The sequence below is a fragment of the Rhinoderma darwinii genome, chromosome 1, assembly GCF_050947455.1.
Source record: "Rhinoderma darwinii isolate aRhiDar2 chromosome 1, aRhiDar2.hap1, whole genome shotgun sequence".
NCBI classification, from domain to species: Eukaryota; Metazoa; Chordata; class Amphibia; order Anura; family Rhinodermatidae; genus Rhinoderma; species Rhinoderma darwinii.
Window position 1 is genome coordinate 123,845,572 of NC_134687.1, and position 24,568 is coordinate 123,870,139.

Here is a 24,568-nt window from a genome sequence, read left to right on the forward strand (position 1 = left end):
CACAGTATGGTGGTGTTATTTAGTAATGGTATGGTGGTGTTATTTAGTCACAGTATGGTAGTGTCATCCAGTCACAGTATGGTGCAGTTATCCAGTCTCAGTATAGCGGTGCTATCAGGGGCGTAACTAGGAAAGACTGGGCCCCATAGCAAACTTTTGACTGGGGCCCCCCTTCCCCTGGGTGTCACACAACCCCCCCCCTTGTAGATAGTGCCTTTTTTACAGCCCCCCCTGTAGATAGCGCCATACAGTCCCCCCTGTAGATAACGCCATACAACCCCCTCTGTAGATATCTACAAAGGGGGCTGTATGGCATTATCTACAGGGGGGGTCTGTATGCCGCTATCTACAGAGGGGGCTGTATGACGCCATCTACAGAGGGGGCTGTATGGCGTTATCTACAGGGGGGCTGTATGGCGCTATCTACAGGGGGGCTGTATGGCGTTCTCTACAGAGGGGGCTGTATGGCGTTATCTACAGGGGGGCTGTATGGCGCTATCAACAGGGGGGCTGTATGGCGTTATCTACAGAGGGGGCTGTATGGCGCTATCTACAGGGGGTCTGTATGGCGTTATCTACAGGGGGTCTGTATGGCATTCCCTACAGGGGGGGTCTGTAGGGAATGCCATACAGCCCCCCCTGTAGGGAACGCCATACAGCTCCCCCCTGTAGGGAACGCCATACAGCCCCCCCTGTAGGGAACGCCATACAGCCCCCCCCTGTAGGGAACGCCATACAGCCCCCCCTGTAGGGAACACCATACAGCCCCCCCTGTAGGGAACGCCATACAGCCCCCTATAGGGAACGCTATACAGCCCCCCCCTATAGGGAACACTATACAGCGTCCCCAACCCCCCAAAAAAATGCGACCTACAGTGTGAAAAGACAAAAGACATGTATCCCCTATCCACAGGATATACACAGGATAGTGGATACATGTGTGATCGCTGGCATTGATAGGGAGAACGGGGGACCGAAAGTCCCCCGAAGTTCTCCATGACTAACCTCTGACTTCCGGCGTCTGCGCAGTTCAATAAAAATGAAAGGAGCGCTGGTCACGCAGGCGCACAAGCGCGACCGGCGCTCCATTCATTTCTACGGAGCTGCCGACACAGACCCCGGAAGTCTGAGGTTTGTGATGGAGAACTTCAGGGGACTTCCAGTCCCCCGTTCTCCCTATCAATGCCAGCGATCACACATGTATCCCCTATCCTGTGGATATCCTGTGGATAGGGGATACATATCTTTTGTTTAATGGCAGAGCGGGGAGATACCTCACTGCTCTGCCGTAGTGTTCAGTGGCGTCCCGCTGTAGCAGCCATAGCGGCTGCTAGCGGAGCCTCCGGCCATGGTGGGGGCCCGTGCCGGCGGGCGACACGGGCCCCCTCATGCCGCGGGCCCCGTAGCAGCCGCTACGGCTGCTATAGCGGTAGTTACGCCACTGGGTGCTATCCATTCAAGGTATGGTGGTGTTATTTAGTCACGGTATGGTGGTGGTATTTAGTCACAGTATGGTGGTGTTATTTAGTCATGGTATCGTAGTATTATCCCGTAATGGTTTATGGTATTGTCCAGTTACAATTTGGCGGTGTTCTTTAGTAACGGTATGGTGGTGTTATTTAGTCACAGTATGGTGGTGTCAACCAGTCACAGTATGGTGGTGTCATCCAGTCACAGTAAGGGGCTGTTATCCAGTCACGGTATAGTGGTGCTATCCAGTCAAGGTATGGTGGTGTTATTTAGTCACAATATAGTGGTATTATCCAGTTACGGTATGGTGGTATTATACAGTCACGGTATGGTGATGTTATTTAGTGACGGTACTGGGTGTTATCCAGTCACAGTATGGTGGTGTCATCCAGTCACAGTAAGGGGCTGTTATCCAGTCACTGTATAGTGGTGCTATCCAGTCAAGGTATGGTGGTGTTTAGTCACAATATAGTGGTATTATCCAGTTACGGTATGGTGGTATTATACAGTCACAGTATGGTGATGTTATTTAGTGATGGTACTGGGTGTTATCCAGTCACAGTATAGTGGTGTTATTTAGTCACGGTATAATTTTGTTATGTAGTCATGGTACTGTGGTGTTATTTTCATGAGTATTTTGTATCAGTATTTATAAGTCAAAACCAGGAGTGGAACCAACACAGAGAAATGTATTATAGAAAGATTTGCACTTATTCCGCGTTTTAGACCAACTCCTGGTTTTGGCTTCTAAATACTGATACAAAATACTGCCGTGTGAAAGACACCTTAGTTACGCTATAGTGGTGTTATTTAGTCATGGTATGGTAGTAATATTTAGTCACTGTATATATTATTATTTGGGGTAGAGCTAATCTATGTATAGATTCCAGATTCCGGTATAGCATAATGTGCCCTGTATTTCCCAACAGATTATCCGCGCCTTGAGGAAAACATTCAACACCACTGAACACCAGGACCTGTCTGTGCTTTAGGCAGTAATGCCTTTTAAGAATGTCATCATGAGCAGCATTTACATTTATCAATCTTGCCACCGAAACAAATTATTTTTACGGCATCACAATTGATGAATATCAATAAATTATAGTTTTATTATTGATCTCCTTTAACACTGACCATTTGTCATTACAGTTGTTCAGAAATGAGCAAATCCAGTTTAAATGAGCAATTAATAAGGGCATATTCAGGGTTAGTGCCTAGAGCAGAGTGAGCTGTAAATACAGCCATGCCTATTATGGGTATTGTATACTTTATACCTGTATTCTTTTTTTCTGATGTAGGCATGGTGTGAACAGAGCCTTACTTGTATGTAAGATTTCAGACTAGAGATCAACCTATATACTAAGTACAATACACAAGATTACTACAGTGAAAGTTTGAGACACCCCTTGTCAGTGTCTGAATTTTCCCAGTGAATAAAAGTCATCTGCAGTATAGTAAAAGCTGAAGCTTACCCGAGGCAAGTCAACCATGTATGTCTAGACTTCACAACAAACCATATAGCCTGCATCAAAAAGAAGCACTAACAGCAAAGGCATTGGCACTGGCCACAAGGTCATACATACACGTTCAATCCACCTTGAGAACTGGACCCACAGTAGTTATCTTTTTTTAAGGGTTTCATGCAGAATTTCTCCCATAAACATATACATTACAGGAATTGTTAACCAATATTTGCAGCATGCAAATATAATGTTTTTATCCAACATTTCCATAAGCCTTATCTATGTGAGCACCGTACAGGATAAATAAAGCATTGGTATGATCACCCGTAATAGGAGAAGGATACAAGAACATTCATTACTCACATTTAGTAGACACAGGGATCAAGTAGCTATTCCAGGAGGAAGAAGAAGAGAGAGTTGATTTAGATTTGGTCTTTCTATGTGCTAGTGAATGAAAGACTGCAGTATGGTTACTGCTCACTTTCTCTATTCTATGCCCTGCATGCTGCTTGCATCCTCTGCATCTGTCAGATGTGACCTCCCTACTGCCTGAGGGCTTCACACTCACAGACACACATACACACACACACACACACACACACACACACACACACACACACACACACACAGACAGACACATACACACACACACAGACACATATACTATGTGATGCGCAGCAATGTGCTTCACAACCTCCTGCCTGCAAATACTGACATCAGGGAGAATAATAATGATGGGTATCTATCAAAGCTTCCCAGCTGCAGGCTACAGAAAGCTGCTTCACCAAAGAATACGATGAGTAACATCATGTTGCTTTGAGTGTCTGGTATTTTCCATTTGCTTAATTTTACCGTCAAATTTGCTCTTGCTTTATGTGCAGGAGGACATTATGGACCATCAAATTCTTAATTATTATTATTATTATTATTATTATTATTATTATTATTATTATTATTAAGATTGACTGTATGTGAGGATCATATTAGACAGGCAGATATTCTTTCATGAACGAGCGTCGAGTGATGATTTATCGAGTTGTTTGCATTCGAAAGACTGTCTATTACACGTAACAATAAATGCTAAAGATTTTCGCTGTTCAGTCGTTACTGTGATCGTTGGCCGTTCGCCCACGCCACTTCTCTGAACTGCTAATGATTGGAAGATTTCTGATTAGATGAGGGGATGTGGCAGCGACGAACGATAATCTTTCATTCAGGTAGATGTGGCCGACCCACGGAAACCCAACAATCTGTTGCTCATCGTTCGATCGTTGGACACTATTACAAGTGGCGATTATCTTCGATTACATTTGAACAATTATACAAAAATGTGTATGATAGTCCAATAAGCCCTCAAGTGTCAGCATCTTATCTGGCATATGTCCTCCCAATTTAGACTTTAAGTTCCTTATTGCCTTCAGGCCTGCTGAACACGTTATATCTATTGTATGCTCTAAATCTACTTCATAATGTAGTCCTGTGATATAGGACAGGATGGTATGAATAATGGAAAATCATTTTAATAATTTCAATAAACCGTATGGAATAAAAATATCCTCATGGTTGTCACCAGCACACTAGACTGTGGAGTGTAGACCAAACATGTAGTGTGAATAGAGCCAACAAATGGTAAAATACCACTATAATGAGTTTATTGCACTTGGTTTCTCCTACATTATTTAACATCCGTCTTGTTCACATTTTCCTTAGTGAATATGGCCTGAAATCCGCAGCAAAATCCATATATGTTAAATATCCATCAATTTCACTGGAGATCTTTTTTTTGCACTTTTGTTGATGATTTTCAGAGAGACCCCATGTGTGAACCTGGCCTTAGTAATAATTTCACATATAAAAGTAGTCAGGTATGGTTTTAGAAAATAATTGCAATAAGTGAATTTAACAAAGATGTTAATTAGGCTGAGACTACACACAGACTTCTTGTAGCGAGATTTTCCAATTATAACTATTGAGCTACAGGTGTAGTCCCGAGAAATCCAATAAGCTGCATGCAACTTTTGACTGCAGTTGTCATTTGATTGGAAAATTGTTACAAAAATTGGACTCATGCCAAATTACGGCTCCAAACCAAAACGGGAGCCATAAAGGTACATAGGGCCTCTACATTTCCTCTGTATGCCTCCGATTTCATATGTATGGATCCAACAGAATTTTTTTTAGCATGTTCTTTCGGACTTTAATTATGTATAGAGGGGTTCTCTCCTAGAAGCTTTGAAGTAAGAATATATTCATAGACACATATTACAATGGAGCCTGTATGGCAGTGCACGGAGACTGTACTGAAAAAGCTATAAGGGCTCTGTTCACGTCTAGTCACGTCTAGTCCCGTCTAGTCACGTCTAGTCCTAATAGTTGACAGGAAAAGGCAAACATTTTTACGTTTCTAAAAGCCAAAAAAATATATACAAATGTCACAGTTCAGTACATCTTCTGTGAATATTTAAACATAATGAAGAGGGGAGGAGCGGTGCGCCAGGCTCCTCTATGACCACCTGCCTGAAGAAGGGTATCAACACACCCGGAAATGTTGCTTAATTTCTGTGCACTTCGTGCATTGCAGTGTGTCATATCAAATAGTACCACTGATTGCTTCAAAAAAATCTCTTGACTGCTGTCTCTATTCCTCGACTACGAAATTAGGACCCACATAGAGGGTTCCTCTGAGACCAATAGATCATTAAGACGTACCATTGTCCACTATTGGAGTGATGGAAACTGAAATGTTAACATGACATTTTTCCAAGACCACCAAATTGCTGTCTCATAAAAAAAATATGACTAGACAAATATTCTTGCCAATAGTTTACTTTTGTTGTTGATTAATTCAGAACTAGTGATAAGAATAAAGTACTTTTTGTGTACGGATTACTTCATCACCTGAAATTATCTTATGTGCAGTTTATCTATGGGACAGGATAGCTGGTTGCAATATGAAATCAGAAATGCATTGTCATAGCAATAATGTATCAGTAGGTATTCTGTGACAGAAATACAAATTGTGATGCTGTTTATCAGCCATATAAATATTAAATATTATAAATTAACATAAAAGTGAGACCAAGCTAAAAAAAACAAGTAATAAAAAAAAACCAACAAGATATGTACGCCAGAGCATGTAAGCTTGACTGTAGGTCTCTAGTATCCAAGATATGGAGAGTATTTTGATGGGGTCTTCATAATGTAGAACTATTTTAACTGTCAACTTGACTGCAGACAGAATTAACATGGACTGGAAAGTTCTAGATATACCAGTGTAACAGCGTTATTAAATGTCATTACTAAAAGGACCTTTTTTAGGTAAGGGAAACAGCTTGGAATGTTCCTTTCTACATCTTCCTAAAAATAATCTATACTGACCAAGAAGTGATACTTTTTGCTAGATATATGCGTATAATTAAAATGAATTGAACAAACATGAAATAATGTAAAATACAAGCTTTGAAAAGCAAGTAGATCTGAACTTTTAATTCATATCAATAAATGTTTAAAGAATACAAAATGTGCTCAACCAGATGTAACAAAAAAAAAATAATCTTATTTATTCTTAAAGGACTTAGAAATAGAACTTTACATCACTACTGTGCTCCGAAACGAAAAATACTAAATGAATTTTATAAATAACTATCTAATATAAACATGTGATTTATAAAACATACTGCACTACAAATCACTGATATATACTAACACACATATAAATGTATACATATACACTGTGCAAAGTATACTAACATACAGCACACATACATAACATGGGAGTATACTAGTATAGAATTGTATCAATTTATAATATGCATAAAAAGGAACAATATTTACGGTTAGCTACAAAGTAAGCAATATCCAGAGTACAGATGACTGTTCTGGAGAGCTCATAGGGAATGGTCTCTGGTCTGGTTCATCTAAAATCGAGAACACATAAACTTTCCTTTCATTGAAGGAGAACATAACATATTCAGTGCTCTGCAGCTGACTGCTCTGCCTCCCTGATAATGCACCTAATAGAATGCCAGGGCTGCCTTAGTGACATCCAATCCCGCTCACGCTGCTCTTTAGACGCTTAGCCATTCTCATTGCCATTCACCTCATTTCCCTCTAAGGCACCTGTCTCAGTGGAGAATTGTTTCCACGGCAACTGCAGATGGAGATTTTTTTCCTCCAATTGCTATAGAAACAGAGTCTAATACATGTGATCTACACTGTCATATCCTACATAAATGTTATATATATATATATATATATATATATATCTTATGTGTATGTATGTATGTATGTATATATATATATATATATATATATATATATATATACATACACATGAGATACATATATATATATATATATGTATAAATGATGGGGGTAGGGAAACAGACAAGTGAGCCCTAATCTACCCGCCACTCAGTCCCTGCCTACTTGCAACGACCCGCACTAGGCGACGGGGTACAACTGGGCGATGGTCCCTACGCTCAATAAGTGCACGACAGACAAACAGACAAGGGTACAAAGAAGCTAAGGGAAATGGGGCAGTTGCCCACGGCAACACCGTGAGCAACAAGAGTGGTGAACGAGCCGAGTCAAACCAGGAGGGTACGAGGTACCAAACGCAGAGCAGGAGAGTAGTGAACAAGCCGAGTCAAACCAGGAGTGTACGAGGTACCAAACGCAGAGCAGGAGAGTAGTCAGTAAGCCAGGGTCAATATTAAGCAGGGTCAAATAGTTCAGAAGCTGCAGCAGGGCCAGGAAACCAAACGAGAAGAATCACAAGCAAGGAGGAACAGGAAAGGCAGGTATAAATAGACAGAGGGCGGGAGCTAGCTCCGTCTGGCCAGGCTGTGATAGGCTCTCCCACTCCTAAGCCTGCCATCCTGAGTGGTGGAAGATGGAGTCAGTCTCACAGACAGAGAAGCAGGTGCAGACTGATTACCTATGGGCGTTGACACAGAAGCTGTGCCTGGCAGATCCTTTACAGTATATATATATATATATATATATATATATGTATATATATATATATGTTTGTTATGTGAATGCATATATATATATATATATATATATATATATATATATATACTATTTTGACACACCTCTTAATCATTGAATTCAGGTGTCTCATTCAGTCCCATTGCCACAGGTGTATAACATCAAGCACCAGGGGCATAACTAGGAAAGACTGGGCCCCATAGCAAACTCTTGACCGGGGCCCCCGCTCCACGGGTGCCTCAAGCAGCCCCCCTTATAAATAGTGCCCCCTGTAGAATGTGCCATACAGCTCCCCTGTAGACAGTGCTATATAGCCCCGCCTATAGACAGTGTCACATCCCATTTGTAGATAGCGCCCCCACCTCTCCCACCTCTCCATTGTAGATAGTGCCATACAACCCCCCTGTAGATGTCACTATAACGCCCCCACTGTATATAGTCTCACACAGCCCCCTCCCTTGTATATAGTGCCACACAGCCCCCCTTAGTAGATAGTGCAGCTCAGCCCTCCTTAGTAGATAGTACCACACACAGACCCCTGTAGATTGCGCCACACTCAGCCCCCTGTAGTTAGAGCTACAGCCCTCCCCCTTGTAAATAGTGCCATACAGTTCCCCATGTGTACAGTGCCACACAGCTCCCCCTTGTGTATAGTGCCACACAGCCCCCCCTTGTGTATAGTGCCACAAGGCAATGGTGCATCCGAGAAAGTTGTATCAGCCAGGGAGATGACACTCAAACATGGAAAGGTGGGTTTGGAGGCAGGACTATGTGACTCTTCAGCATAGCGGCACCGCCCCATGATCCTCTAATGAGTAATTAGCATATAGTGTGCGCCGTTTTAAAAGTGGATTTGAAAGATTGTCAGGTCATGTATTACCGCATGGTGGCGGTTCATGGGGTTAAAACTACCTCACAGATTCCCATTAAATATACAATGAATTGAGAATAATTCCATCTGCCCTGCAATTTTGTTATTATAAATATATCCAATGTAATTACAGATCCAGAACCAAGCTCTGACATATATACAGCACCAGAACCAACCTCAGTACATAAATACAGCACCAGAACCAACCTCAGTGCATATATACATCACCAGAACCAAGCTCATACATATATACATCCCCAGAACCAAGCTCAGTACATAAATACAGCACCAGAACAAAGCTCAGTACATATATACATCCCCAGAACCAAGCTCAGTACATATATACATCCCCAGAACCAAGCTCAGTACATAAATACAGCACCAGAACCAAGATCAGTACATAAATACATCCCCAGAACCAAGCTCAGTACATAAATACAGCACCAGAACCAAGATCGGTACAAATAATACAGCACTAGAACCAAGCTCAGTACAAAAATACAGCACCAGAACAAAGATCAGTTCATATATACATCCCCAGAACGAAACTCCTTACATATATACAGCACCAATACCAATCTCATACGTATAAACAGCATCAGAACAAAGCTCAGTACTTACATACAGCATCAGAACCAAGATCAGTACATATATACAGCACCAGAACAAATACAGCTCAATTTAGTGCAACCCCTGCCGTATAGGTTTGTACGGCGTAAAACTACAGCTCCCACACACACACACACACCCTGCCCCCTGTAGATAGTTCCCAAATTGTCCCCTGTAGCTAGTGACGCCCATAGAGCCTCTGTAGATAGTGCCCTACATAGAAGCCCCTGTAGATAGTGTCCCACATACAGCCCTCTGTAGATAGTGCCCACATATGGACTCCAGAGCTGCAAGGCAATAGTGCTAACCACTGAGCCACCGTGCTGCCCTACATATATCTTCCCCTATAGATAGTGCTCCACGTATAGCCCACCTCTGTAAATAGTGTCTCGCATATAGCTCCCCCTATATATAGTGTCCCACATATAGCCCAGCCTTGTAGACAGTGCCCTACATATAGCCACCCTGTAGCTAGTGCCCCACAGGTAACCCACCCTGTATATAGTGTCCCACATATAGCCCACCCCTATAGAAAGTGCCCTAAAAATAGCTCCCCTATAGATAGTTCTCTACATATAGACCACCCCTGTATATAGTGGCCCACTTATAGACCATCCCTGTATATAGTGGCCCACATCCCCACATATAGACTCCCCTTTATATAGTGGCCCACATCCCCACATATAGACCCCCTGTAGATAGTGCCCCACATCTCCACATATAGAACCCCCCTGTATATAGTGGCCCACATATAGACGACCCCCCCTGTAGATAGTGGCCCACATCCCCACATATAGACCCCCAGTATATAGTGGCCCACATATAGACCACCCCTGTATATAGTGGCCCACTTATAGACCATCCCTGTATATAGTGGCCCACATCCCCACATATAGACTCCCCTTTATATAGAGGCCCACATCCCCACATATAGACCCCCCTGTAGATAGTGCCCCACATCTCCACACATAGACCCCCCTGTATATAGTGGCCCACATATAGACGACCCCCCCTGTAGATAGAGTCCCCACTATAGAGAATGCCACTCACACTTTTATTAGAAAAAGACTAAAAACTTTACATACATGATGCCGTTCCCACGCCGTCCGATGGCAATGCAGACCTGCTCTCTGGAGCTGAACGACGCATCGTTGAATGATGCTGATTGGCGGGGCAGAATGACTTGTCCCGTCAGTCAGCGCCATTCAAGCACGGAAGCGGCGCGATAAAGTCATTGAAAGGCGTTGTTTGGTGGGGTAAGTCATTTTGCCCCACCAATCAGCGTCATTGTAAGGCGCTGAATTTCTAAGTGACCCTAAACTTTTGAATGGTAGTGTATATATACACATATACACACACATACACTACCGTTCAAAAGTTTAGGGTCACTTAGAAATTTCCTTATTTTTGCAAGAAAAGCACGTTTTTTTTCAATGAAGATAACATTAAATTAATCAGAAATACACTCTATACATTGTTAATGTGCTAAATGACTATTCTAGCTGCAAACGTCTGGTTTTTAATGCAATATCTACATAGGTGTATAGAGGCCCATTTCCAGCAACCATCACTCCAGTGTTCTAATGGTACATTGTGTTTGCTAACTGTGTTAGAAGGCTAATGGATGATTAGAAAACACTTGAAAACCCTTGTGCAATTATGTTAGCAGTTCTGTAAACAGTTTTGCTGTTTAGAGGGGCTATAAAACTGACCTTCCTTTGAGCTAGTTGAGAATCTGGAGCATTACATTTGTGGGTTCGATTAAACTCTCAAAATGGCTAGAAAAAGAGAGCTTTCATGTGAAACTCGACAGTCTATTCTTGTTCTTAGAAATGAAGGCTATTCCATGCGAGATATTGCCAAGAAACTGAAGATTTCCTACAACGGTGTGTACTACTCCCTTCAGAGGACAGCACAAACAGGCTTTAACTAGAGTAGAAAGAGAAGTGGGATGCCCCACTGCACAACTGAGAAACAAGACAAGTACATTAGAGTCTCTAGTTTGAGAAATAGACGCCTCACAGGTCCTCAACTGGCAGCTTCATTAAATAGTACCCGCAAAACGCCAGTGTCAACGTCTACAGTGAAGAGGCGACTCCGGGATGCTGGCCTTCAGGGCAGAGTGGCAAAGAAAAAGCCATATCTGAGACTGGCTAATAAAAGGAAAAGATTAATATGGGCAAAAGCACACAGACATTGGACAGAGGAAGATTGGAAAAAAGTGTTATGGACAGACGAATCGAAGTTTGAGGTGTTTGGATCACACAGAAGAACATTTGTGAGACGCAGAACAACTGAAAAGATGCTGGAAGAGTGCCTGACGCCATCTGTCAAGCATGGTGGAGGTAATGTGATGGTCTGGGGTTGCTTTGGTGCTGGTAAAGTGGGAGATTTGTACAAGGTAAAAGGGATTTTGAATAAGGAAGGCTATCACTCCATTTTGCAATGCCATGCCATACCCTGTGGACAGCGCTTGATTGGAGCCAATTTCATCCTACAACAGGACAATGACCCAAAGCACACCTCCAAATTATGCAAGAACTATTTAGGGAAGAAGCAGGCAGCTGGTATTCTATCTGTAATGGAGTGGCCAGCGCAGTCACCAGATCTCAACCCCATAGAGCTGTTGTGGGAGCAGCTTGACCGCATGGTACGCAAGAAGTGCCCATCAAGCCAATCCAACTTGTGGGAGGGGCTACTGGAAGCATGGGGTGAAATTTCTCCCGATTACCTCAGCAAATTAACAGCTAGAATGCCAAAGGTCTGCAATGCTGTAATTGCTGCAAATGGAGCATTCTTTGACGAAAGCAAAGTTTGAAGGAGAAAATTATTATTTGAAATAAAAATCATTATTTCTAACCTTGTCAATGTCTTGACTATATTTTCTAGTCATTTGATAAATATAAGTGTGAGTTTTCATGGAAAACACAAAATTGTCTGGGTGACCCCAAACTTTTGAACGGTAGTGTATATATACACACACAATTTATTTTTGGGGGGGAGGGCATATGTATTGGGGCTATTTCCCCTGACATTTTAAGTCCTTAGTGACGCCCCCGGCTGCTAGTGCTGCATTGTTGGGTCACTTAGGAGACCCAGCGATGCAGCTGAAAGCTGCAGGCCATCAGCCATGGGAAGTTTGGGGGGCTCAAGAAGAACCTTTGCATCGGGGCCCATGAGGCTTTAGCTATGCCCCTGATTTTGACATCACTATGAACAAAAATCGCAACAAACCTAAAGTGTAACTTTACTCTGGACTGTAGTATGCACAAAATATTAACTTTATAGCGATATTGTAATATACTTGCAATATTAAATATGTTACAATATTTAGTACATCTGAATGTACTGAGTCAGCAGCTGTAGGATTTCAGAATAAACTGGCGAAGCACAGATCTGCCAGCATCAGTGTGCTGCAGACAGTTTGTAGACAGCTTTGGGCCTTTAAAAACTGCAGTAAAAACAGAAATGTCTGTAACCAGAATAAGATGGGTATCTGCAGGAATTTCTTTATCTCCCATCTGTCTTAAAATTAGGAAGCAGGAAGAGGATAGTAGCAAAAATTTCCTTTCTGAAAAGATTTTTTAGATCTGTTCTGGTAAGATTTGCTCTCTTTTTGGCAACATATATAGAAGTGTATCTCTGCCACAGTGCCCTCTGTAGAGGCTGCCACAGTGCCCTCTGTAGAGGCTGCCACAGTGCCCTCTGTAGAGGCTGCCACAGTGCCCTCTGTAGAGACTGCCAAAGTGCCCTCTGTAGAGTCTGCCCCAGTGCCCTCTGTAGAGGCTGCCCCAGTGCCCTCTGTAGAGGCTGCCCCAGTGCCCTCTGTAGAGGCTGCCCCAGTGATGTCAGGGACTTGCCCAAAGCTGGAATCCCAGGCAGAGCGCTAGTAGGCTCTTCCTGGGACTCCTGCTCTGGGGAAGCCCCTGACATCATTGTCGATGTATGGACAGCGATGTCAGCGGCTTCCCCAGAGTCCCGGAGCAGAGCCGATAATAGCGCTCTGCCCGGGACTCCGCTCTGGGGAAGACCCTGACACACTGTCCATATATGGACAGCGATGTCAGGGAATTCCACAGAGTCCAGGAGCAGAGCCGACACCAGCGCTCTGCTCCGCTCTGGGCAAGACCCTGACACACTGTCCATATATGGGCAGCGATGTCAGGGAATTCCACAGAGTCCCGGAGCAGAGCCAACACCAGCGCTCTGCTCGGGACTTCGGCTCTGGGGATGCCCCAGACATCGCTGTTCATATGTGGACAGCGATGTCAGGGAATTCCACAGAGTCCAGGAGCAGAGCCGACACCAGCGCTCTGCTCTGCTCTGGGCAAGACCCTGACACACTGTCCATATATGGGCAGCGATGTCAGGGAATTCCACAGAGTCCCGGAGCAGAGCCGACACCAGCGCTCTGCTCGGGACTCCGGCTCTGGGGAAGCACCAGACATCGCTGTTCATATGTGGACAGCGATGTCAGGGAATTCCACAGAGTCCAGGAGCAGAGCCGACACCAGCGCTCTGCTCCGCTCTGGGCAAGACCCTGACACACTGTCCATATATGGGCAGCGATGTCAGGGAATTCCACAGAGTCCCGGAGCAGAGCCGACACCAGCGCTCTGCTCCGGACTCCGGCTCTGGGGAAGCCCCAGACATCGCTGCTCATATGTGGACAGCGATGTCAGGGAATTCCACAGAGTCCCTGAGCAGAGCCGACACCAGCGCTCTGTTCCGCTCTGGGCAAGACCCTGACACACTGTCCATATATGGGCAGCGATGTCAGGGAATTCCACAGAGTCCCGGAGCAGAGCCGACACCAGCGCTCTGCTCCGGACTCCGGCTCTGGGGAAGCCCCAGACATCGCTGTTCATATGTGGACAGCGATGTCAGGGAATTCCACAGAGTCCCGGAGCAGAGCCGACACCAGCGCTCTGCTCGGGATTCCGGCTCTGGGGAAGCCCCAGACATCGCTGTTCATATGTGGACAGCGATGTCAGGGAATTCCAGAGTCTCGGAGCAGAGCCGATACTAGCGGCTCTGTGTCCCGCGGGCCGCAGATGACAGCCCCAGGGGCCGCATGCGGCCCGCGGGCCGCGTGCTTGAGACCCCTGGTCTATACTGTCCCTCCGATTTTATACAGAGGTCCACAGAAGCTTTTCCTCTTGAGAATCCATGAGCAAAAAAATTGTGCCATGCCCCATCTACAGACCTGTGTGCACTCCATGCCACACAGTGCATGGTCCATGCACAAGGAATTGCCCAAACGTGTATATCTATCTTTGAGCACAGTTACAGTTTATACACCGATATATTCCATAAAAGAAGTTGAGTAACTTTGTAAATACATTGCATTACCTTTCTTATCCTAAGTAATATATTATAATTCACTGAGTATATAAATGTCATGTAGTTCTCCCTAGTACAATTCTGAAATTCACTGGTTTATATCTTTAGGGATATGTATATTTTTAAAGTGCCAGTATCATTGCAATATTTCCAAATTGCAATCTGCCTGTGTCAAATGCACAGCACAGATTGCAAAAAATATATCAACTATCAGGTTCAACTGTTGATGCGCTTAAAAATATGGAACGCTTCACGAATTTGCGTGTCATCCTTGCGCAGGGGCCATGCTAATCTTCTCTGTATCGTTCCAATTTTAGTATATGTGCTGCCAAAGGATGACACGCAAATTCGTGAAGCGTTCCATATTTTTAAGCGCATCAACAGTTGAACCTGATAGTTGATATATTTTTTGCAATCTGTGCTGTGCATTTGACACAGGCAGATTGCAATTTGGAAATATTGCAATGATACTGGCACTTTAAAAATATACATATCCCTAAAGATATAAACCAGTGAATTTAAGTAATATATTATGGCCCATAGCTGGATTCACTGTTCTGCAGGTTGTCATTATACCCCTGTCTGTTTTGTCTGTCTTGCACTTACTGAGCGTAGGGACCGTCGCCCAGTTGTACCCCGTCGCTTAGGACGGGTCGTTGCAAGTAGGCAGTTACTGAGTGGTGGGCAGATTAGGGCTCACCTGTCTGTCTCCCTACCCTGTCATTACAGTACCAGGCGGCAGTCTCGTCACTCCCCACTTGTTTTTTGTCAACGGACGTGGAAAAGGCTTTCGACAGGGTCAGTTGGGACTTTATGTTGGCCACTTTACGACATATAGGAATAGGGACTCATATGATGTACTGGATCTCTGGTCTCTTCTCCTCCCTGTCAGCTCAGGTCAAGGTCAATGGGCACCTCTCATCCTCCTTTAAAATTACCAACGGTACACGACAAGGCTGCCCCCTATCTCCACTGATATTTATTCTATGCCTGGAGCCCTTGTTGTGTCATATCCGCTCCAACCCAGACATTACAAGCTTGGACCTGGGAGGCAGATCCCATAAGGTTGCCGCTTACGTGGATGATCTTCTGTTCTTCCTCACAGCCCCTAGAATTACCTTGCCCAACCTGATGGCGGAGCTGAGTAGATACTCGAGATTATCCAACTTCAAAATAAACTACCAGAAGTCAGAGGCACTTAACATCTCGCTACCACAGACTCTGGTCACTGACCTGTCGGAGTCCTTTTCCTTCAAGTGGGCAAGGGACTCACTTAAGTACCTGGGAGTCTGACTTCCCGGTGATCTATCTCGCCTTTATGCGGTGAACTTTCCCTTGCTTCTTCTACGTATAAAGACGGACCTGGACTCTTGGACGTCAGGCACCTTCACCTGGTTTGGTAGGTGTGCGATTTTTAAAATGAACATTTTACCACGGATTCTGTATCTCCTACAGGCCCTACCAATCCATATACCACGCCCGTTCTTTCAATCCCTGCTGTCCCTGGTGCACAAATTCATATGGGCAGGGAAACCAGCACGTATCGCCCGATCTTTGCTTTTTCGTGTAAAGGGGGAGGGGAGCATTGGTCTACCGGACTTTGTCTCCTATCATCACGCCTCTCACTTGACTCGAATCTTAGACTGGTTCCGGCACGGCAGGGTGAAAGAATGGGTATCTATGGAACAGGCCTTTATGTCAATCCCCTTGCAGGCACTGCCGTGGTTGGGCAGACATGTTCCCCGGGTCGCGCGGTCACACCCGACAATAGGCCCCACCCTTGCAGTCGCAGCACGGGTGTTTCCTCGGGCAGAGTTTTCGCCGTCCCCCTCCTCGCTATTTCCGATCTTAGGAAATCACGCCTTTCCACCGGGACTAGACAGTGGCCCGTTTCAAGTATGGTTGCGGGCGGGTAAGGGACAGGCTATACAATTTCAGCAGGAGGGGAGGTGGATGACGAGCAATCAAATACGATCTCTGTCGGATCCGGTCCCTTTCTCGACATGGCAGGTTACCCAGTTGCGACATTTCCTGGCGTCACTAGACCATCCTGGAGCGCAACTAAGAGACTGCTCCTCGTTTGAACTCCTATGTACAGGCACGGGCACGATCCGACATGCATTGTCCAGAATTTATGCGCTCTTGATCTCACCCTCCAATTTATCGCCACCTCCGTACCTGCTTAGCTGGGACAGGGACTTGGGCGAAACATTTACCCCTGAACAACAAGAACGCCTGTTTACCATGACGCATAAGTCCTCCATGGCCAGTAGTTTTCAGGAGGCAGGGTTCAAGATCTTGTCCCGTTGGTACTGGGTGCCTTCCAGATTGCATGCAATGATTCCGGCGGCCTCGCCATTATGCTGGAGATGTGGGGACCATGTGGGTACAATCATGCATATTTTCTGGGACTGCCCACTCCTGACTAGGTTCTGGTCCGGGGTGTGGCGCATTTCCTCAAAATTTACGGATTTTCCCCTCCCGCGATCTCCGGGCCTCTACCTGCTTCATTTGTGTGAGGTCCCCCTGTCCTCGTATAGACGCTCGGTAGTTCGACACCTGGTGAACGCATCTAGGGCGTGTGTTCCTGCACTGTGGAGACAGTCCTGTCCTCCGACGGTGGGCATGTGGTTCGGCAAGATCCAGGAGATCATGAGAATGGAGGACCTCACGGCATCAATGAAGGGGGTCCATGCCTCCTTCCTAAAAACATGGCGTGAATGGATTCGTTTCCAAACAACCGAGGAAAATAAGACCATCATGGCCTCGTGAATTCCCACCTAGATGCGGTATGTCAGGTCAGCTCCCCTCCCCTCTCCCCCCCCCCATTTTTTCTTTTCTTTCTTCACTATTTTTCCTCTCCTTCTTACTGTCTATGCTTCTCTCCCCTCTTTTTAATGCTCTCATGCTCGCTTATGGAATAACATGCACGGCTGCGGGTTCAGGGTGCATAACGGAGATTCCCTAAACAATTGTTTTCAGCGATATGGTACTCTCAGGTGACCCCATGTACTTATGTGAGGCCGATAACTGACCTGTGATCCGTTGAATGTTTTGCACTGCCATTTTCGCATTATGTTGTGTATACTTTGAACGTTTGTGATATAAAATAACAAAATGAAAATAAAAGAATTTATTAAAAAAAGTCCCCTAGGAGGACCAATGACATGGGTAAAAAAAAGTTAAATAAAGTTTTTAGTAGTGAAAAAAAAATAAAAAAATTAAAAGTTAAAAAAAAAGCCTTTTCCCATTTTGCTTTTTCAGTAATGTAAAAAAATAACAAAAAACAATATTGGTATCGCTGCATCCATAAACATCTGAACTATAACAATATAGCATTATTTAATTTGCATGGTGAATGCTGTAAAAAAAAATATATACGAAAAAAAACAGAAACGCTGTTTTTTGGTCAACTTAGCGATAAAAAGATTTTAAGAAAATATCGTACGTACCAAAAAATGGTACAAATAAAAACCACAGCTCATGCCGCAAAATTAAGCCCTCATACCGCTCAATTGACGAAAAAATAAAAAAGTTATGGCTTACAGAATGTGGTGACACAAATTATTATTTTTTTCTAACAAATAGTTTTTTCTTTGTAAAAGGAGTAAAAAAAAAAGAAGAAAACTGTATAAATTTGGATCACCGTAATCGTATTGACCAGAAGAATGAAGTTAAATTATTGTTTTTGACGCACGGTGAACGACGTAAAAACTAAACCCAAAAGAAAATGCAGGAATCACAGTTTTTTCCAATTCCACCCCACATAGAATTTATTTTCTGCTGCCCAGTACATTATATGGTACTTTAAATGGTGCCAGTAGAAACAACAACTCCTCCCACAAAAAATAAGCCCTCACACCACTCTATTGATGGAAAAATAAAAAAGTTATTGCTCATAGAAAGCAAGGAGTGAAAAACAAAAATAAAAAATAAAAAAATGGCTTGGACTTCAAGGGGTTAATATTGTACCTTTAATTTCAAAACGGAGTGATAAGGCCAGCTCCTGGAAGCATCTCACCATTTCTTAAGGAGCCAGAGCGATACTGACTAAGATGGTCTGTCTGCCATTGATTTTATATGCTCTTCAGAACTCTCAGATTTTGCTTCCGGAGGCAATATATGCTACGCTGGATTCCATTACCAGAGATATTTTGTGGTGTGGGAAAAAAACACGTATAAGTCTGGATTCATTGAGATCTCATCTAAAGCTGGGGGGACTCGAGATCCCAGACTATAGAAAATATTTCGTAGTCTCTCATTTGCAGCAACTGTTTATGACTGATATGTCTATTTTCAAATACTTATATCTGAACTTTAGTCCCAAATTCAATGGCGCATATTTGAAATTTTCAGTTTTAGAAGCAAACCTTCTAGCAAAGTCTAAGGGGGTTGAGTTGCCTACAGCCAGGGGGGGATTATAATGAGGGCAATCTGGGCAAGTGCCCAGGGCCCGAGGCTGGAAGGGGGCCCAGTTCGCCCCGGTTCTCCCTTACCGGCTGTTAAAATTACAGCCGGTTCAGAGAACCGGAGTGAAGCGGGACCTCTCACCCAACTAGTGGCGTAGCTATAGGGGCCGCACTACATCAATAAAAAGTTACTATAGTAACTGGAGCCGCGGGCCCGTTACTATAGTAACTACAGTACTTACCTTCCTGTTTCAGGTGCGCAGCACATGACGTTACAACCAGGACCCCCGCCAATCACCTGTTTTGAAGGGGCCGCAGCGCTCGTACGAGAGCTGGTGCTTCCCCTTCATTCCGGTCACTTGCTCACATTGTGAATCAGTGTCAGCAATTCACAGTGTGAGCCAGTAAGGGAAATTAAGAGGAAGCAGCTGTCGTACCAGCGCTGCGGCCCCTTCAACACAGGTGATTGGCAGGTCCCGGGAGACGGATCCCGACCCATCAGCTATTAATGGCCTATCCTGAAGATAGGCCATCAATGTTTAGGGACTGGACAATCCCTTTAAGCCTACGATGTTGCAGGCTTAGAGGGCCCATGAGACAGGATCACAGATTGTGTGATCCTGTCTGCTGGGCCCTGTATCTAAGCATCTTACATAAGCACATGGTAGGCTTAGATACATGGCCCATGTGTGATCCTGTCTGATGGGCCCTGTATATAAGCCTACCACATGTACTGTATAAGATTACTGTCTGCTGGACCCTGTATCTAAGCCTGCCTTGACAGACAGTATCACACATGGGCCCTGTACCTAAGCCTACCACATGTGTTACTAATCGTTTTTGTTGTTCTTGTGTTTTTTTACGGGTTTGGACGTTGGACTACGTCGGATTCGAGGACTACTTCGATGACAGCGTTTTTATTATCAATAAAATGGTTAATGAGGGTTGTCTGGGTTGTTTTTATTTCAATAAAAGATTTTTTCTATGTCTTTGTTTTTCAAATTTTATTGCTACCGACGGCTGATTGACAGCATCCATTACTAAGGCGAGGCTTAGTGTTAGCCGGTGCAGAGGCTATCACTAACCCCAATTATTACCCAGGTACCCACCGTTACCTGGGGTGTTGGGAAAAGCCAGGTACGATCCAGTACCTGACCATCTGTAGTTATGGTCGGGCAATGGGGCGGCCGCAGGCTGGTATTATTAGGCTGGGAAAGGCCAAAAACTGTGGCCCTTCCCCCCTGGTAATTTTAACCTGCTGCTGCTTTCTTGTTTCTGGCTGGTTATGAAAAATGGGAGGGACCCCGCCAGATACAACAGCAGCAGCCTAACATTACCAGGGGGGGAAGGGTCACTGTTTTTGGCCTTTCCCAGGCTGATATTACCAGCCTGTGGGTGACCCGGTACCCGACCATCACTACAGATCCCTACAGATGGTCGAGTACCGGTTCGTACCCGGCTCTTCCCAGTACCACTGGTAGCGGTGGGTACCGGGGTAATGGGGGTTAGTGTTAGCCTCTGCGCCTGCTAGCATTAAGCCTCGTCTTAGTAATTGATGTTGTCAATTAGCCAGCAGCTATTAATAAGGCAGTAATAATAAAGTTTAAAGAAATACAAGGACATAGAAAAAATATTTTATTGAAATAAAAAAACAAACACAACCCTCATTAACCATTTTATTGAGAAAAAAAACCCGCTGTCATTGAAGTAGTCCTTGAATCCGACGTAGTCCAACAACCGAACCTGTGAAATAATACAGACACATAAAAATAATTAGTAACACATAAAAAAGCAAATAAAATTCTTATACTTACCTTTCCTGGGTCCAGCGCTGGAACTGCAATGTCAGCGATCTGGTCCCTATATCTAATCCTATCATGTATGATACTGTCTGTTGAGCTACTATATCTAATCCTATAATGTGTGGTACTGTCTGTTGAACTACTGTATCTAATCCTATCATGTGTGATACTGTGCTAAGCCACTGTATCTAATCCTATCCATAATTTATAGGGTCGTAGTGCTATAGATATGCTGTCTCCTATGCACACATATACACACACACACACACACACACACACACACACACACACACACACACACACACACACAGACAGACAGACAGACAGACAGACACATACACACACACATATATTCAGTGGCGCAGTGTATACTACTATTATATTCAGGGGCACAGTGTATAGTACTATTATATTCAGGAGCGCAGTGTATAGTATTATTATATTCAGGAGTACAGTGTATAGTACTATTATATTCAGGAGTACAGTGTATGGTACTATTATATTCAGGGGCACAGTGTATAGTACTATTATATTCAGGGGCGCAGTGTATAGTACTATTATATTCAGGGGCGCAGTGTATAGTACTATTATATTCAGGAGTACAGTGTATAGTATTATTATATTCCGGAGTACAGTGTATAGTACTATTATATTCAGGGGCGCAGTGTATAGTACTATTATATTCAGGGGCGCAGTGTATAATACTATTATATTCAGGAGTACAGTGTATAGTACTATTATATTCAGTGGCGCAGTGTATAGTACTATTATATTCAGGAGCACAGTGTATAGCACTATTATATTCAGGAGCGCAGTGTATAGTACTATTATATTCAGGAGTACAGTGTATAGTACTATAATATTCAGGAGCACAGTGTATAGTACTATTATATTCAGGAGTACAGTGTATGGTACTATTATATTCAGTGGCGGATTAAGTAAACCATGGGCCCTGGGCTGTTCCACAAGCTTGGGCCCCCTTCTCCACCACCGCCCTGCCACGTCATGTCTATATTAAACACCACCTTTCTGTGTGAGCATTGACAAATGAGTGCTACGATTCCCCTTGTCAAAGGGCTGTGTCCCTACACACTGACAGTCTCCAACCATCGCTGACAGTATCACACTGTGTAGGGACACATCCTCCTGACAAGGGGAATGGTAACACGCATTTGTCTATTAGTCCTGGGCACACAAAGACTTTATGTGGAATACAAGGATTTCGGATAACAGACATGTCAGGAGAGGTGACAGATAAATGCAATGACTCACAGGAGATGTCTTCACTGATGGGTCGTTCTCTTTTCTTCTCCATCTGACACAGACCGTTATGGCGACTTCTCCTGATGACTGCAGAGTTTCCTGATGAGAAATCTTTTCCCCTTGATTCTGTAGCCATTTTCAGCGTCTATAGCAACATAAAAATTCAGAAATAAACACCATAAATTGTCTTATACCCCAGACCCCTAAGCAAATTAAGACCCAGGCCCATACATTAACTCAAACCAATAAATTCAGTCCCCAAGAGGTAACTAAACTTTTAAAAAAATTTGGCGTGTCATAGTGAGAGTGATATGTCAGAAGTTTTGATTGATGGGGGTCCCAGCATTGAGACCACCACCGATCACTAAAACAAAGCAGCGGGAGTGCTCGGGTGAGCGCTGTTCCACTTAATTTCTGACTGTCTTTTCTCAGCGCGGTGTACGGACTCATAGACTTTCTGTTGTGCCCATAGACCGCATGCTCGGCTATCAGAGGAAAGACGATCAGAAACAAAGTGGCAAAGCACTCACCTGAGCGCTTCTGCCACTTTGTTTCAGCGATTGGTGGGGTCTCAGTGCCCGGACCCCCACCGATTAGAACATTTGACATGTCACTATGACATGTAATTTTTTTTAAAAAGTTTCGTTAGTTACCCTTTAAGCAGTCAGACACCCCTCCCCAGTGCATCTGACTAACTGCTGAGTGCCCTATGGGAGGGTCTAAGTGTCTGACACTTAGGGCGGATTTACACGAGCGTGTACGTTTTGCACACGCAAAAAATGCAGCGTTTTGCGCGCGCAAAAGGCACTTAACAGCTCCGTGTGTCATCACCATATGATGCGCGGCTGCGTGCCTTTCGCGCACCCGCCATCATTATGACACTCTGTATGTTTGTAGCACCTGGTGCTTTTCTGTTTGCAATCATAGTTATACTGCTGTTGAGCAAATCACGCACGTCCCACGGAGGTGCCTCCGTGTGGCATGCGTGATTTTCACGCACCCATTGACTTCAATGGGTGCGTGATGCGCAAAAAATGCAGAAATATAGTACACGTCGTCAGTTTTACGCAGCGGACTCACGCTGCGCAAAAATCACTGACAGTCTGCACTGCCCCATATACTTGCATAGGTCCGTGCGACGCGCGTGAAAAGCACGCGCGTTGCACGGACGTATTACACGTTCGTGTAAATCTGCCCTTATGGCTCTTGGGGGGGGGAAGGAGTTATTCCCCTATAGAACCCTGAACAGTCAATCAAACGCTCTGCCCCCCCCTGCAGTATAATAACTACTGAGGGCTCCATGGGGGAGATTATACTGCAGGGGGGGGGGGGGGTTCTGAGCATCTGACTTACTGCAGAGGGCTCTATGGGTGGGAAATTATTTTGCACACAAAAAATGTGAGATTAAACACCCTATATACAATTCACACTAACACCACACACTATATATTCAAACCACACACACTATATAGACTTACATTATAGACACTATAAACACAGCACACACTATATACACAGCACACACTATATACACTATATACACAGCACACACTATATACACAGCACACACTATATAGACTTACATTATGACACACACATAAACACACACACACTACATAGACTTACATTATAGACACTATATACACAGCACACACTATATAGACTTACATTAACTAACACACACACACACACACACACACACACACACACACACACACTTACTTACCAGTCTCTTCCTCTGCGGTGCTTGTCTCTGGCAGCCTCCAGGACCTTAATCATGTGACTGTGACGTCACCACAGGTCCTTCACCCTCTAGTTTCAGTTTTGCCGTTATCAGGCAGCTGCTGGAGGTTTAGACAGGAGGGACAGTGTACAGCTACACAGAGGAACAGACTGTCAGGGAGACTCCAGCACCTGCCCATCACAATCTCTGACAGTCTGCTCTCTACAGCTGATGTGTTGTGCCCCTGTTCCCTGGCCGCAATTGACTCCCCCTGCACATTCCCCCCGCCTCTTCATCAGCACGTGGGACCGATGATCACTAGAATGCGGCCGGCAGCAGCAGCCCTGGAGAGTTTTGTTTCAATTGTGTGCGGTGTGGGAAGCTATGGGCCCCCTGCAAGCCTTGGGCCCCGGGCGACCGCCCGAAACACCCATATGGGGATCCGCCACTGATTATATTCAGTGGCGCAGTGTATAGTACTATTAAATTCAGGAGCACAGTGTATAGTACTATTATATTCAGGGGCGCAGTGTATAGTACTATTATATTCAGGGGCGCAGTGTATAGTACTATTATATTCAGGAGTACAGTGTATAGTATTATTATATTCAGGAGTACAG

General features: G+C 44.4%; 1 protein-coding gene and 1 non-coding gene across 4 annotated transcripts in view; both read right to left on the bottom strand.

The window, feature by feature from the left end:
* TRIM2 (tripartite motif containing 2) overlaps nt 1-6,864 on the bottom strand; it is a 156,587-nt gene extending 149,723 nt beyond the window's left edge. Inside the window, exons 1-2 of one of the 3 annotated variants that reach the window (XM_075860340.1) lie at nt 6,768-6,864; nt 3,297-3,322 (exon numbers count right to left, since the gene is read on the bottom strand). The gene's annotated coding sequence lies outside the window, so the exon portion shown is untranslated. Of the gene's footprint in view, nt 1-3,296; nt 3,619-6,767 lie in introns of those variants that run through there. The other 2 variants (XM_075860339.1, XM_075860336.1) reach the window with 2 other exon arrangements.
* Nucleotides 6,865-14,985: 8,121 nt separating this feature from the next.
* On the bottom strand, nt 14,986-15,093 carry LOC142722554 (U6 spliceosomal RNA). The gene has a single exon (XR_012874850.1). It is a non-coding gene; the product is annotated as a U6 spliceosomal RNA (small nuclear RNA).
* Nucleotides 15,094-24,568: the final 9,475 nt, after the last annotated feature.